This window comes from Nicotiana tomentosiformis, chromosome 3, assembly GCF_000390325.3.
Source record: "Nicotiana tomentosiformis chromosome 3, ASM39032v3, whole genome shotgun sequence".
Lineage (NCBI taxonomy): Eukaryota > Viridiplantae > Streptophyta > Magnoliopsida > Solanales > Solanaceae > Nicotiana > Nicotiana tomentosiformis.
The window spans coordinates 34,037,290-34,048,370 of record NC_090814.1 but is presented as its reverse complement, the minus strand read 5'-3'; the positions used below and the strand labels follow the sequence as shown (position 1 = coordinate 34,048,370).

Here is an 11,081-nt window from a genome sequence, read left to right as displayed (position 1 = left end):
ACTCGATGTAATACAACCCGTAGGCATAATGGTCAAAGCAGCCCGTAGGCTTAATGGTCGAGTGAGTGCTTGCTCGAACTCGAAATAAAAGTAGCCCGTAGGGTTAGTGGTCGAGTGAGTGCTTGCTCGAACGCGAAATAAAAGTAGCCCGTAGGCTTAGTGGTCGAGTGAGTGCTTGCTCTAACGCGAAATAAAAGTATCCCGTACGCTTAGTGGTCGAGTGAATGATTCGAACTCGGTGTAATATAGCCCGTAGGCATAATGGTCGAGTGAGTGCTTGCTCGAACTCAAAATAAAAGTAGCCCATAGGCTTAGTAGTCGAGTGAATGATTCAAACTCGATGTAATATAACCCGTAGGCATAATAGTCGAGTGAGTGCTTGCTCGAACTCGAAATAAAAGTAGCCCATAGGCTTAGTAGTCGAGCGAATGATTCAAACTCGATGTAATACAACCCGTAGGCATAATAGTCAAAGTAGCCCGTAGGCTTAGTGGTCGAGTGAGTGCTTGCTCGGACTCGATCCTGTTTGCATAATAAATCTTGAACGTAGAATATCAGTGAAGAAGAGGGCTTTCTTTGCAAGTCATTATACATGTGTTCATGTTTTGCGTCAGGGCTCGGGCCAACTACATAAGCATGGTTCGTTTTGACCATTTTGGCTCTTACAACGTTTCATGATGAGACACTGTTTGTCATGAAATAACGAAGTAACTTCCTTTGCACCGAACTTGATAATCATCACAGATGCGTTCAATGATAAAGCCCCCCAGTATACGAGGTTTATTTTAAAGAGGCCTCGGATACTCGGCGGTAGTATCGTTTCTGATATATGGCTGGTATCGATCTCTGGTCGACTTTTGCTTGGTAGTTCTTTTCGTAACAGACCTAGAAATCAACTGGTCATCTTCGACCCTTATTTTGGATTGATATCGAATTTGCACATCGGTCCAAGTGATAGCTGGGTACTTGATCAGATTTTGCTTCAGCCGCCGTGAAGCCATCGAGCTCCGCTCGTTTAGGCCTTGAGTGAAAGCTTGAACAGCCCAATCGTCTGTGACTGGTGGCAGATACATTTGTTCCATTTGAAAACGGGAAACGAACTCTCTTAGCATCTCGTCATTCTTTTGTATTGCCTTGAACATGTCCGATTTTCTTGTTTTGACCTTTATGGCTCCGGCATGTGCTTTTACGAAGCAATCTGCAAGCATAGCAAAAGAATCAATAGAGTTAGATGGTAAATTATGATACCATACCATTGCCCGCTTTCACATGGTTTCACCGAATTTTTTCAATAATACAGATTCGATCTCATCATCATCCAAATCATTGCCATGTGTAATAAGTGACGTGCTCGTTGAGGTCGGTCGTTTCGTTATATTTGGGTATTTCGGGCATACGGAATTTTTAGGGGATTGGTTTTGGGGCTGCACTCGAGGGAAAAGGCTTTTGAATGAATTTTTTCGAATCTAGCCCTTTTATCATTGGTGGAGCTCCCAGGATCTGATCGACCCTGGAATTATATGTTTCTACTTTTTTATCATTGGCTTCGACTCGTTTTGTGAGTTCCTCGAGCAATTTAGTAATTTCAGGGGTAGTCCCCGATTCTTGCTCATTTGACTTCACTATGGTTTGTTCCGTTCTGTGGGTGATTTCTCGAAGCGGATTGGGCTCCGGCCTGCTTTGTACCTGAGTTTGGCTCTGCAATTGAGCTATCACTATTTGCTGGGCTTGTAACATCTCGAAGATCATCCGTAAGCTGACTCCGATCTCCTCCACATTATGGGTGTCTCGAGCTATGGATCGAGTACCGCCCTGAATGCTTTTTTCCGGTTCGGAACGTTGGTTCGCCTCAAGAGCCACTTGTGAATTAACATCTAGCGGTACTTCGACTCGAGCTTCGATGACATCGTTAATTCGCCTTCCGGCCCTGGGTGTCAAGTTTTTGGTTTCATCTTGAAGGTCGGCTTCGTGGTCGATAGGTAAAACCATCAATCGAGAGTTTGCCATTGCTGATTTGAAGTTGTAAACTGGTGCGTATTGTAGATTTGTATCAAACAACTACTGTTACCCTTGGCCCCACGGTGGGCGCCAAACTGTTTACTCGAAAAATGGATAGAGTTGAATTTATACGTAGTTCCAAGGATATGTGGCACAACTTAATACAAATTGTATGGATAAATAGAAATATAAATATGGATTGCGAAGAATGTGAAATAGTTAAGGTTGTAAAGAAAAATGAATCTTAGGATTCAACAAATAGAAACAATTTAAGAGGCCTCCAAGAATGATTCTTTACTACGGGAGAATATAATGTTATTATTACAATGTAGGCCTGGAAAAAACTCTGCACTACAGAAATGGTAACCATGCCCTTTTACAGTGGAGGGACTTCGCTCTAAGTATAATAAAATAAACACTCACTGGGAGACCCATGATAAATCAGCTTTTCCACAATTTCTTCAAGATTCTCTCTAGTGGGATTGCAACGGTTTTTGTCTGCGAGCTCGATCTTGCTTAGAGCTCTCGATTTTGGTTTGAGCTCGATCTTGACTCCAGCTCCCGGTCTTGGCTCAAGCTCGATTCTGGCTCGAACTCTCGAATTGATTCAGGGTCAATGTTGGTTGGTCTCTGGATTATAAAGATGATAGATTTACTCTGCATCATAGTTCGATTTGGATTCGAGCTCGATAACGATGTCGAACTCGACGTGGATCGCCCCCCGGGTTCGAGGTTTGTTTGTTCCATCTTTGGAATCTTACTTCGATTGATCATCGTTCGAACTCGATTGGACATGCGAAGGCCGAAATCTATTTCGACCGTATACAAAAAGTATCTTCAAGCACTCAAATACAGAATTCGTACTTATTAAAGGTTTTACGTCATACCAAGGAGCCTTGATATGCAATATTTTCGTTGCTAATTCATGAAATTCTCGGAATTGAGACACCCACATGCTGAAATACTACTCCTCGGAATTCTTTGCACCTTTCTAGTTTGTCTTTTAAATATTTGTGACATACTTATTGACATTTCTATTGTCTTATGCTGCGGCTGCCCTCATTTCATGGTTCTTTAACTGATTTTTTAATTGTATTGTTATTCTGGTCTCCTTGTGTAATTGGTGTCACTTATCAGTTTTATTAATTATTAGGTGATACAGGTCAGAACCATCCAGCTGGGGTATGGCAAAATGATAGATCTATCATTGAGGTACGTTTCTGTTGGAATAATCCTGATTAAAAGTGGTCGTGCTGAACAAGATGGTGTGTGCTTTAAATGTCTATGCCTCCATTTGCTAGATTGAGTGTGAATAAGGGTGTAGCCAATCTGACCATAATAGGTTCAGGATCAATGAGCAATTGATTGTTATTGTCGTAGCAAATTGTCTCATGGGACCCTTCATGATGTGCATTTACTAACTATTTGCAATCTTTAGGTTTCCCTTTATCTCAGGGAATTTCCTTTTTCTTTTATAGCCACTCAAGCAACTTGGACACATGAATGTTTTGAGGCCATTGATGCTGACCTTCACGTGAAGTAAAAGGCTCTTCAGTGCCATTCGTAAAGAGATGTTGCATTCAGCATCATTGTTTTTTGGCTGGTAAACCGCCTCTATAGTGTCACTTTCCTATTAAGTTTGAACCATTCTGCATATCATTTTACCAAATGGAGCACATAGAGAGTTTAGGATATACTATTAATCTAGTTATATTACCTATTGAAACAGAAGTGGAGATGATATTACATCCTTTGGGTAAAGCTCTCTCCACCTGCTGCCTCTTATTACAATCAATAATTACAGAGTATAATTTTGCCTAAATGAGCCCTTAAAGAGCAAATTAATAGTGAGATAGGCCCCAGGATAAAAAAAGATGCTGGGTCGAGTTTCACTTGAAACATGAAACTAGGTCAGGAGGTATCTTCTGTTTTTCCGTTATTCTCATTGCTATTAATTTATATTAGTGGGCATCTCGTTTCCCCGTGATACTTTGTGTTTTTGCTTTCCTTCCAGAACCTGGCTGGGAGTCGATGTTGAGGTACCGGAAATGGGCTATACTGTATCACGCCCTGAGAACCTATGACTTCCCACCTGCCATTGTTAAAGCATGAGAATAAAAGAACACAAATGACATTAGAATACAGCTTTTAACACACTTTCATGAGCTGCATATGCAAGGTATTATGAGTCTTTTAAAGAAATTTCGGTATTATCACATTAAAATCTTAGTGAGAACTGGAATAGAAAAGAAGGTTCTTTTTTATGTTTGACAAGTCCTGAGGGATTTTGTGGCACCCAAGTGTTCAAGAATTTTAAGGGTGCTATATGAATTTTGGAAGTGTCAAATTAAACATATAACATTATGGAAAAAATTAAAAATTAAGCATATAGCTTGCACTCCTGAGGAATAAGAAAATTTTCATGTGGCGCCCAATTTTGGGTCACTCATTGAATTTGTATCCACATTAAAAAAAAAGTTTAAGTGATACCCAAATTTTGGATAACTTCAATTACATACACTTTTTTCTTCTTCTTGACTGATGTTTTCTTCTTCTTCTTCTTCTTAATTGCAAAATAGGTTTGTTAAATTTGTTGTTGTTTTGAAAATTTGATGATTGAAATTTATTCTTTATGATATTTGAAAGTTGTGTTTAAATTTGAGTTCATTTGGAGTAGAATTGGGCATTGAATCGTGTATTGGATTGTTGAAATTCGAAAAACAAGTTTATATTTCAAAACTTAAAATTCAAAATCTGAAGTTGCATTCAATAGATTGAACTATTTAAGATTCGAATTTCAGAATTTGCATTTAAAGATAGAAGAAACTTCAGGTTTGATTTCTGAAGTTGGAGATTGAACCACTTCAGATTCGAATTTCTAAAGTTGCATTTGAAAGATAGAAGAACTTCAGATTTGATTTCTGAAATTGCATTCAAGAGATTGAACTGTTTTAAATCGGAGGGATATACTTTGTAAATTTTTGTGCAATGCGGATATAACTTTAGTGGTGACTCTAAAAATGGGTATATATGAAAATGCCCGGAGGAATATGATATCATTATCATACCTATAGTTGGTGACTAGATGATGGATTAAAATCAGCATGTGCAGTTTTGCAAGTTCATTCCCTGGACAAGCATGGGCTCCATTGCCAAATGGCATATAGGTATTGGGTTTTGGAGCAGCCTGTGCACATGCATCCACCACCACGAAAAAGAGTTAAAGAGTAAGAAAAAGGAGCAGGTAAACATTATTCTAAGAGAAGTAGAGAATTAGAAAAGCACTTTGCTAATCAGTGATAATTAACTTACGTCAAATCTGGAAGGATCAAAATCCCAAGGGTCAGCAAAAAAGTCTGGATTATGATGGATGTTTCAGAATAATGGCATGACCTTCCAGCCTTTTGGAATTAAGTATCCTGCAGTTAAAAGTTCGGAATTAACCTCATGTTTAGGGCAGTAGCGATGAGGAATATACCTTCTATATAGTCAGGAATCATATATATGTGCATGAATGAATCTTCGAGACCTTACCGTCGTAAAATACGTCTGTCACGGCTTCTCTAAAGGTGAAAGATATAATGCTTGACATTCTTAAACTCTCTAAAATGACCTGCAGCTTCCAAGTTGTCCAGCTAATGAGAGGGATTTTCTTTTCTTGAAGGTGTGGAATACATGCATATTCCCAAGTTGTAAATAGTAATTACCCGGTGTGTAAATGGCATATTTCTAGTTTGAATCCATGTCAAGGGCTTTTTTCCTTCTTCATTAATTATACTCATAAATTGCTATCTGTTCCACCTGCACTTAAAAGGAAAAGGATTATAAGTATAATTTCTGGATTTATGAGTCATTAATTATATATATAAAGGGGATAAAAGAAACAAAACTATAGTTAGGGAACAGTAGGAGTATGAAACAACATATAATACCTTAACTGCTTGTAAAATTTTTCTGTTCGTCATGAAGGTATTTGAGAATCCAAGTTAGAGCACTAGCTGTTGTATCTTGCGCAGCAAAGAGTACACCAATGATATTGTCGGCAATTTGATCTTCCGTTAAAGTATGTCCCTTTTCATCTTTGAAATTTAATAGACGACCCAAGAGATCCTTCTCAACTGTTTTCTTCTCCTTCCTTTCACAAATTATTTCACTAATTATCTGATAAAGCTTTCTCCTTGTCTTTAACAACAAAAAGTAAGTCCATTATATATTAAGTTGTAATTGGTGGTCATGTTGAGGGAGTGAAATCAACAGCTAGCGGCGGAAGCTTACGTATTACCTTTGTAGCTTTGTAATATGCGGTTCCTGGTAAGTTTGTAGGGAAATAATTGTATCCCTTATTTACTGTGCAATAGTTCTCAATGAGCTCCTCTTTGCGCTTTGTGTCCAATTGACCAAAGATAGCAAGAATGCCAACTTCAAATGACAACTGTAACATATATACCCATGAAAATCACATGCATTAGGGACCCAACGAGCATAAAGTTATGGTGATGAGCATTTGAAATAAAACAACACTATAAAACAGCATTCACCCCTATATGGAACTAGCTAGCTAGATAACCTTCTTCATCTCGTGGAATGTGTAGACTACTTGCTCTTTTGTTGCCCATGATTCCAGTGAACAAATAGCTAGGGCCTCGATGTCTTGAACTAGCTTTCGAAGAGCCTCAGGAGATAACAAGTTGTGAACCAGCTTCCTTAGTCGAGAATGGTAGTTCCCTTGGTGAAAGAACAAAGCCCAAGGGCCAATCATTCTCTCTTTGCTCTTTGGGTACGTCGGTTTGAATAAGTGAGCATTAGTAACCAGCACGAATCGTGCAGCTTCGGGGCTAGCTAGCATAACACAAGGGCATCCAAGAATGTGTGTTTTGAATATATCCCCATATCTGCAAATAATCTCAAACACATGACTGATCTGTTTCTTTCATGTAAATTAGCAAATTAGTAAAATTAATGTTGTAGTCGAACCTTTTTTGTTTATTAGCAAAGAAGACATTTGGGTCTTCCGAGTACATTTGGAGAGTTTCCCCTATGTAAGGCCACCCCATTGTACCAGGAGGCAACTTTGCTTTTTGTATGTCTTTTCCTTTTTGTTTCTTTGGTACATGATACAAGAGAAGAGTTGAGAGAAAGAGAAGGAAATAAATCATGGGAAAAGCAGTCTCCATCCAAATGCACAAGCTCTATTGCTGTGGTTTGCTCTTTTTATAAAATATATTTCTTATCTCAAAAGAAGGCTTTAAAAGGTATGGAGTGTGGATATGTTTAGGGATGAGAAATAGTTGTCTGCTATATATAGGAGTAGGAGGAGAAGGATAGATAGAGATGAATAGGCAGATTTCGCCAAAAAATTTGGTTACTGCATCTGAAATGTCATAACAGGACTACATTTGCATGTCAGTTTGTCATATGAAGTGGGACCTATGGCTCTAAAAGAATGACGGACGGCACATACACAGAGTTAACCTCTTTGTGTTCTTTCTTTTCTAGGAAATGAAAATTCTTGGTTTTGTGCGTCTTGAGAAATAAAAGGCTGCTCATATCTTCTAAAAAACGGACCAGATGTTATATGGAAGCTGATGGAAAGTCCTAATGCACAACTAATGTTTATGCCATTCACATAAAGGAAAATTACATTGTACGGTCGCTTTCAAAATAATAGTCCAAAAAATATTTTTTTTGTACATATATACATTTCTGTATGTTATATACAAATTTTATAAAAAATCTATACACTTTTACGGTTACCAGATATAAATAGTTTGGCCACGGGTTAAAAAGTAATCTTTCTCCATCACTGAATACAATTACATGTGTTACTAATTCAATAGGATCGGTTATGAACCCAAGAGCGGATAGGAGTACTCATACTCAAGGACCGGAAGCTCTCACAGCGTCAAGGCAAAGAATAACTTCTCTCGGAAGAAGAGCGTTTACGATCAGAGCTAAAAGACTAGGAGAGAATGAAATAACAATAGCCTCTACTTCTCACTGCAACTATCTTCTCCTATTGATTAAGCCCTTCAAAGGAATTTTTTCTATTTTTTCTTTCTAAAAGCAAGGCTAAGCCATCCGCCCTTCATTGCAGGGTAAAAAGGGTGTGATGACCCGATAGATCACTTTGTGTTTTAGACTACATTTATGTGTTTCGAGACCTTGAATAGTTCCGTTTAAACTTCCTCGATTTGCAAGCACAAATTGTGTCTTTTTCCGAAAATTTTTATGTGAAAAATTTAAGGAAATGTGAAATTTAGCCTTAAAAACGATTTGAGTTGACTACGATCAACATTTAGTGTAAACGGACCCGTATCACTATTTTGACGGTCTCGGTAGATCCGTATCGTGATTTGTGATTTGGGCGTATGTCCTGAATCGAATTCAAAAGTCCCTAACTTAATTTAACGCGATTTGTTGAAAACTAGTAATTTGAAGGTTTAAAAAATTCTTAAGTTTGACTGTAGGTTGACTTTATTGCTACCAGGTTCGAATTTCGGTTCCGGAATTTGGTATATGTTTATTTCACTATTTATGACTTGTCTGCAAAATTTGGAGCAAAACGGAGTTGATTTGACGTGATTCGGATGTCCGGTTATAAATTTGCATGTTCTTGAGTTTCTTTGAAAATTTTATACATTTTGATGTCTGATTCCTAGTCCCAGGTATTATTTTGGTATTTTAATTGCGCGAGCAAGTTCGTATGATATTATTACACTTGTGTGCATGTTAGGTTTGGAGCAGGAGGGGCCCGGGTGAGTTTTGGATAGGCTACGGAGTGATTTTTGGACTTAAGCAATTGCTGGTTTTTGAGTTTTCTGATGTCTAGTGCATCTTTCTTCGCGATCGCGAAGAGTAACCTGGGATGGGGTGGAATTTCCTCTATGAGAAAGCGAGGTTTGGGTCGCGAATGAGAAGCAATGGTGGGATCACCCTACGCGAGCGCGACCAAAGCTACGCGAACGCGATGGGTATAGGCCTGGAAGGGGGATCTACAGTTTGTTCTACGTGAACGCGATCAGAGGGTCGCGAACGCGATGGCCAGGGGGGAAGAGCTATCGTGAACGTGAAGAATGGCTCGCGAACGCAAAGGCCACTTGGGCCGCTGCAATTCGCGATCGTGTCAGGCCCTTCACGAATGCGAAGAAGGCCTGACGCCCAATGACTTAAATGTCCGAAATACGGGATTTTCTTCATTTTTCACCATCTTCACATTAGAGCTCGGCCTAGAGGTGATTTTGAAGAGAAATTTCATCTTCACTTTGTAGGTTAGTATACTTTAACTCATTTTCTTCCATTTCCATCAACACCCATTGATTTCTAACCTTAATTTAAGCTCTTTCATGGTAGAAAATTAGGGATTTGTGTAGAATTGGGGATTTTTTTAAAATTGAGATTTAGACCTCAAATTGAGGTAGGATTTTAAAATAAATCACATAATCGGACTCGGAGGTGAACGGATAATTGGGTTTAGGTCCGAACCTCGGCGTTGACTTTTTAGGAAAAGTGTAAAGATCTTTGCTTTATCCATTGTAATTGATTTTCCTAGCATTGTTTGATGATATTAAATCGATTTTGGTTAGATTCGATTGGTTTAGAGGTGGATTTTAGAGGAAAGGCTCAGGTTGAGCTTTGAGTTGATAGCGGAGCGAGGTAAGTGTTGGGTCTAACCTTGATTTGAGGAAATTAGAAACCCTTGAACTATATGTTATGTGAATTACATGTGTAATGGTGTATATGCGAGGTGACGAGTGTATATACGCCGTCAAATTAATTATTTCCATGCTTTCTCGTATTTCATGAATTATTTTATTCCATGTCTTAACTGTTACCTGTTTTAATTGCTTTCTATGTCGTAACTTGTTACTTATCATTAATTATTCTTGTATCGAAATGTTCGTTCCTTTCATGACCCCATGATTAATTGCTACTTGCCTTAATTGTCTTATTTGTACACTTTAACTGTCACATACTTGGCTTGTTTTGTTGCTCTTGTATTATTTGTAGCCTTCTTTATATTAGTATGTGGTTCCTTTATTGTTTTGATTTCATATTCTTTAATCGTAGAGATTCTTGTGAATTTAGTTGTTGGGTTGATTTCAATTATTGAATTTTTTTATGGATCGGGTTGCGCACCGCAACAAATTTTATATGTGGTTCTTGATATTGATATGGTGAAATAAGGGAGAATTGTGTGTGTATGATGGGATCAGGTTACGCGCCGCAACGGATTGTGTGTGTTGTACTCATTGTTGTATTGTGTTAGACTTCAGTATTTTCATATGCTCTTCTGAGGACTGATATTTCTGGACTCACTAATTCGTGGATTGAGTTTGTTTTCATTAATTAACTGCTTTGCCATCATTTCCTATTTTTCTTTCCCATTATGATTATTATACTGCATATAAGTTATTGTAAGTGACGCGCCTTAGCCTCATCACTACTTCATCGAGGTTAGGCTCGGCACTTACAAAGTACATGGGGTTGGTTGTTCTCATACTACACTCTGCACTTCTTGTGCTGGTTTTTGAGTCAGTCCTAGCGGCGGTCAGTAGATTACTCGGATCCGGTGATTGACGGAGACTTGAGGTACAGCTACACAACGTTCGCAGCTCTGAAGTCCCCTTGTACATTACTTTAACTGTTTATTTCATTTCAGATAGTTATGCTTTCATTCAGACTATTATTTGTAGTACTCTATTCGCTCGTGTATTCGTGACACCAGATTTGGGATGTGTATTTGGATTATTGCCGTTTATCAGATCTATCTATTTTATTTTAGTTTATTTAGCTTATTGATTTTCATTTGACTTGAATTATTAAAAAATGGTTAATAACTACATCTAACATTGGCTTGCCTAGCAAATGAAATGTTAGGCACCATCACGATCATGAGGGTGGGAATTCTGGGTCGTGACAAGTTGGTATGAGAGCATTAGGTTTCCTAGGTCTCACGAGTCACGAGCAAGCTTAGTAGAGTCTGGTGGATCAATACAGAGACGTCTGTACTTATCTTTTAGAGGCTATCATTGATGATTGAACCATTATATTCTTGTTTTCTCGCAGATGGAGAGAACACGCAC

General features: G+C 38.4%; 1 long non-coding RNA gene and 1 pseudogene across 2 annotated transcripts; one reads left to right on the top strand and one right to left on the bottom strand.

The window, feature by feature from the left end:
- The first annotated feature begins 2,908 nt into the window (after positions 1-2,908).
- LOC117279218 (uncharacterized) lies at positions 2,909-5,764 on the top strand. 2 transcript variants are annotated; one of them, XR_011414672.1, is made up of 3 exons: positions 2,909-3,067; positions 3,152-3,210; positions 3,477-5,764. It is a non-coding gene; the product is annotated as an uncharacterized lncRNA (long non-coding RNA). The 2 variants fall into 2 exon arrangements; XR_004509628.2 differs by lacking the exon at positions 2,909-3,067 and having other exon boundaries at positions 3,077-3,210.
- Positions 3,698-7,351, bottom strand: LOC104106147 (abscisic acid 8'-hydroxylase 4-like; annotated as a pseudogene).
- Between the last annotated feature and the right edge of the window lie 3,730 nt (positions 7,352-11,081).